We start from the raw sequence: 5,767 nt of genomic DNA, 5'->3' as shown, positions 1-5,767 counted from the left end.
TTCCTTCTATTTCCTCAATTGATATTGGTCTGTTTAGGTTGTCTATATCCTCCTGACTCAATCTGGGCAGATCATATGACTTAAGAAATTTATCGATGCCTTCACTATCTTTTATTTTATTGGAGTATAAGGATTCAAAATAATTTCTAATTATCTTCTGTATTTCTGAAGTGTCTGTTGTGATATTGCCTTTTTCATCCTATATGCTAGTAATTTGAGTTCTCATTCTTCTTCTCTTCATTAGCATGGCTAAGGGTCTATCAATCTTATTTATTTTTTCAAAAAACAAACTTTTAGTTTTGTCAAGTTTTTAATTGTTTCTTTTGTTTCGATTTAATTAATTTCAGCTCTGATTTTAATTATTTCTTGCCTTCTACTACATTTGCTGTTGTTTTGCTCTTCTTTTTCTAGGATTTTGAGATGAAGTGTGAGAACATTTATTTGTTGGGTTTTTTTGTTGTTGTTTTTTAAGGAATGACCTCCAAGCAATGAATTTTCCTCTTAGAACTGCTTTCATTGTGTTTCATAGATTCCGATATGTTGTTTCTGTGTTTTCATTTATCTCTAAGAATTTTTTAATTTCCTTTATGATGTTTTCTATAACCCATTGATCATTCAGGAACCTATTGTTCATTCTCCAAGTGATGCATAATTTTTTCTTCCTTCTTTTATCATGGATTTCCAATTTCATTCCATTATGATAAGATAAGATGCATGATATTATCTCTACTCCTTTATACTCTCTAAGAGTTGCCCTGTGACATAATATATGATCTATTTTTGAGAAGGATCCATGTGCTGCTGAGAAAAAAAGTGTCACTGCTTGATGTTGGGTGGTATATTCTATATATGTCAATTAAGTCTAGGTTATTAATTGTATTACTGAGTTCTATAGTTTCTTTATTCAACTTTTGTTTGGAAGGTCTGTCCAGTGGTGAGAGATGTGTGCTGAAGTCTCCCATAATTATTGTAGGGTGGCCTATTAGACTCTTGAACTTGAGAAGAGTTTGTTTGATGAACATAGCTGAACCATTGTTTGGGGCATATATATTTAAGATTGTTATGTCTTGTTTGTGTATGGTTCTCTTGAGCAGTATGTAGCGTCCCTCTTTATTCCTTTTGATTAACTTTGGCTTAAAATTTATTTTATTTGATGAGAGTATGGACACTCCTGCTTGTTTTCAAAGTCCATATGAGTGATATGATTTTTCCCAACCTTTCACTTTCAGTGTATGTATGTCTTTTCCTATCAAATGTGTCTCCTGTAGGCAGCATATTGTTGGATCTTTTTTTTTTTTTATCCATTCGACTAGCCTGTGTCTATTAATTTGTGAGTTTAAGCCATTAACATTTAGGGTTATTATTGAGATATGGATTGTGCTTCCAGCCTTATTTGTTTATTCATGTTACTTAACATGGTTTGTTTTACCTCTTTGATTATTTTCTCCCGTTACTGTACTACCTCCCACTTTTGGCTTTCATTGTTATTTTCCATTTTCTCTTTCTGTAATGTTTGGTTGAGAATGTTTTGGAGATGGTTTTCTAGCTGCAAAGTCTTTTAACTTTTGTTTATCGTGGAAGGTTTTAATTTCATCTTCCATTCTGAAGCTTAATTTCGCTAAATACACAATTCTTGGTTGGAACCCATTTTCTTACAGCGTTTGAAATATGTTGTTCCAGGATCTTCTAGCTTTCAGAATCTGTGTTGAAAGATCAGCTGTTATCCTGATTGGTTTACCCCTAAATGTAATCTGCTTCCTTTCTCTTGTAGCCTTTAAAATTCTCTCCTTATTTTGTATGTTGGGCAGATGCATTATAATGTTTCTAGGTGTGGATCTCCTATGCTTTTGCACATTCGGCATCCTGTAGGCTTCTAGGATTTGGGATTCTGTCTCATTCTTCATGTCTGGGAAGTTTTCTCCTATTATTTCATTGAACAGATTGCTCATTCCTTTCGTTTGGACCTCTATACCTTTCTGTATCCCAATGACTCTTAAGTTTGGTCTCTTTATGTTATCCCATATTTCTTGGATGTTCTTCTCATGATTTCTTAAGAGTCTTCCTGAGCTGTCTATGTTCTTTTCAAGTTGAAATACTTTGTCTTCATTGTTTGATGTTCTATCTTCTAAGTGTTCTACTCTGTTGGTAGTATTCTCCTTTGAGTTTTTAATTTGGTTTATTGCTCCCTTCATTTCTCGGTTTTCTGTTTGTTTGTTTTTTATAACCTCTATCTCCCTGTATAGTTCATCTTTTGCTCCTTGGATTTGTTTATGTAATTCATTGTCGAAGTGATATTTTATTGTCCGATTTTGCTGTCTAATGTCTTCCTTGAGACTCCAGATCATCTGAAGCATGTAAATCCTGAATTCTTTATCTGACATTCCATCTGCTGCAGATATTTCCTCTTCTAAAGTTGAGGTGACCTGCATTGCTTGTGGTCCTTTCTTTCCTTGTCTTTTCATACTGCTTGCATTTCTTTCTGCTTGGTGAAACTGTTGTATTATTGAATTTTCCCCCTATATATTTATATTGCTATTGTATAGTTGCAAAGTCTCCCTTGCAGGCACGGGTGGCGGCTGTGCTCCTCCTCAAATTGGGGTGTCTGTCTATCACGCTGGCGGGCCACCGGACCCCTTCTCCGGGTCACATGGTCTGCCTAACTTGCAGGCGCAGGTGGCGGCTGTGCCCCTCCTCCAATTGGAGTGATCTTTCAACTATGCCTGCGGGCTTCTGGGCCCCTTCTCTGGTACATGCGGTCTACCTACCTTGCAGGCGGCAGTTGGGCCCTTCCTCTATTTGGGGTGATGTGTCTATCATGCAAGCAGGCTACTGGGCCTGTTATCCCAGTTGGTCACAGGTCTCCCTACTTTGCAGACGTGGGGGGCAGCTCTGCTCTTACTCCAATTAGGGTGATTTGTCTACCATGCTGGCGGGCCACTGGACCTTTTCTGCTGGTCGGTTGCAGGTCTGCCTACCTTGCAGGCATGTTCGGCGGCTCTCGCTAAGATGTTATAATGATGTACTTTGATGTAGATATATTTCCATCCAGTATTCTGGCAACTCCATGAGCTCCTTTAGTTGTGAGCACTTTAGTTCTTGGAACGTTTCTTGATTTTTATTGCCATTCTCCCACCCTTGTACTTGAAGCTCTTCTTTGGGGATGTGTATGTGTACACATACACAAACACACATATAAATATTTATAAATTTGTTATTTGTACTCATGGAAATTAAAAATTCAGGGTCATGCACTTGCTTTGCAAGCATACTTCTTCTTCATTTCCCTTAACTTTTCTTTATTGTTCTTTTTTTCTTCAAAAACCTTCTAAGACATTTTCTTGTCTTTTTCTTCTTGAATAAGTAATTACTCCAATTGTTAGATCATGTTTGAATATTCAAGAAGTCTGATTTTCTATTCCTTTGATTAAATTTTTTAAATGATTATATGATGCTCTTTTATTGTGGATATCCATAAATTTTTCTCATTAAGGGTTCTTTACTCTATTTAGCCTCTAACCTCTTTAGAAATACAATGAGACCCTATAGCAACATATAAATTAAAAATAAAGTGAAGCAAATTTTAATATATCATTGAACATTTTGAATATCTAGTTTTTTAAAATTATGAGGTATTTTGTTTCTTTATTTATTTGTATTTCATATCTTTGTTTTGAAATCTGGTATCTATTTTTTTATTTAGACTACATCTAAATTTAGATCAGTTCCATTTCCAGTACTCTTTCACCATATCTGACTAGTTGCCAGCATATTGACAGTATCATTTTACACCTTCAATTTGTTCTCTTTCTACTTATTTTGAATTTTGTCTTTCATGGTGCCTAGATATATTAGAGTTTTGACTTGAAATAGCTTTGGAAGCACATGAACACATCAAGGCTTTTTAAAAACTTTAAACTTTACTATAAAGTGGTCTAGGTGGACTGTTTGGTATATGCCTAACTACATGTCTCTAGTTCCCTGTTTGGCACTGCTGTGATCCTCCCTGAGAAGGCATTTTATTTAATTGTAAATGGACACTATATTTTTAATTTATTTATTTATTTATTTTTGTGGTGATGAGGATCAAACCTAGTGCCTCACACATGCCAGATGAGTGCACCACAATGAGCCACAACCCCAGTTCCCCAGGAAAGGTTTTTTTTTCCCTTTCCTAGAGATACAGTACCAATACTTTGGGAGTCAGGGTTACTAAGACTCTAGGATCTGTGCTTTCAGTGTGCATATAGCCAACATATCCCCATTTGAAGACAGTTAACTCTCTGTACCTTATGTTTGGCATTGCCTCGATTCAGAGAGCCTCTGTATCCCATTGCCCAGAGAAAAATTTTCCAGAGTTTCAGAAAGGAGATTGCTCTAGTACATGGAGTGGAGACAGGATTCTATAAAGAGCTAAGCTTTCTCAGCTGGCCCACCTGCAACCTAACCCAAGATCAGAGGACCTGGTAGTGATTGTCCATGTCCCTTTAGGATTCTGAAAATCATGTTGAGTAAAAAGTGTCAGTTCTCTTGAAAATGATGCATCAGGACTTATTCATATGCTTTTCTACTTGTGAATTGTTGCTTTTTTTTTTTTCTGTTTTCCTAGTCCTATGAGCCTACTGTATTTTAGTGGAATTGCAGGAGGGAAAAAAATTAAGTATAAATTGCTGGATCTACAATGTTAGCCCAGGAAAGCATTGATAACCCTTTAATCACATTCTACAGACCCTTCAACTGAGAATTGGAGGTTGATACCTTTGAATTACTATAAGTCTCATAATGTGTCATCCTTAATCTTGTTTAGTCAGTCAGGGAGAGGAGATGAATTGGCTCCAATACAATAAACTTACATTCTGTTGAGGAATTTTTGTATGTCTAAGACTTTCATTTGGGAAAGTGTGCTCAATTTTTGAAATAGTGTTAGAGAGTAGCCTTTATCTGACTCATTGACCTAAAGCTCCATGAGGTGAAGTGAGTTGCTTCAGATCCCAGAGTGGTGAAGATAGAAACTGATCACAGGGCAACACTCTAACTTTCTACAGCTTTTATAGGAAAGTGTGCTCAATTTTTGAAATAGTGTTAGAGAGTATCTATTAGTATTAGTATCTATTAGAGAGTATCTATTAGATAGTATTATTATCTATTAATTTGTTATAAACATAAATATAATTCATAGTCAAGATTTTGATTTGCTTTCTAAGTCACTTCTCTACCAAACATATATATTTTATTTTATGGGCAGTGATGAAGCTTAGTACTAGAGTGCTTGCATAGCATGCTTGAGGTCCTAGGTTCAATACCCAGTACTGAAAAAAAGATATCAATAGATACAGATAGACTTTAGTTTTTTTTTAATCTAAAGGTACATGCTAAATTATTTGAGTAATTCTCACTTATAGTTGACTTTAACAAAGAAAACAGGCAATTTTTTTTCAAAATATTTATTTTTTGGTTATAGCGGAATGCAATACCTTTATTTAATTTATTAATTTTTATATGGTGCTAAGGATCAAACCCAGGACTCCACATGTGCTAGGCAAACACTCTACCTCTGAGCCACAACCTCAGCCCAAAAGTATTTTTAATATTATTTTGTGTCTTTAGCTACCAGCACCATTGGTTTTATTCCAATGGTACCAGGAATTTATGGAGTTTGCAAGTGTCATCCAACATATTAACCAAAAACAGGACACCAAAAGGGACAACACTGAAGAAAACACATCTCCAAATATGTGTATGGAAATCAACAAAACTCTTCTAAAAACCA

The sequence above is a fragment of the Ictidomys tridecemlineatus genome, chromosome 11 (assembly GCF_052094955.1).
Source record: "Ictidomys tridecemlineatus isolate mIctTri1 chromosome 11, mIctTri1.hap1, whole genome shotgun sequence".
Classification (NCBI taxonomy): domain Eukaryota; kingdom Metazoa; phylum Chordata; class Mammalia; order Rodentia; family Sciuridae; genus Ictidomys; species Ictidomys tridecemlineatus.
The sequence above is the reverse complement of the archived record's forward strand: the minus strand, read 5'-3'. Positions refer to the sequence as shown.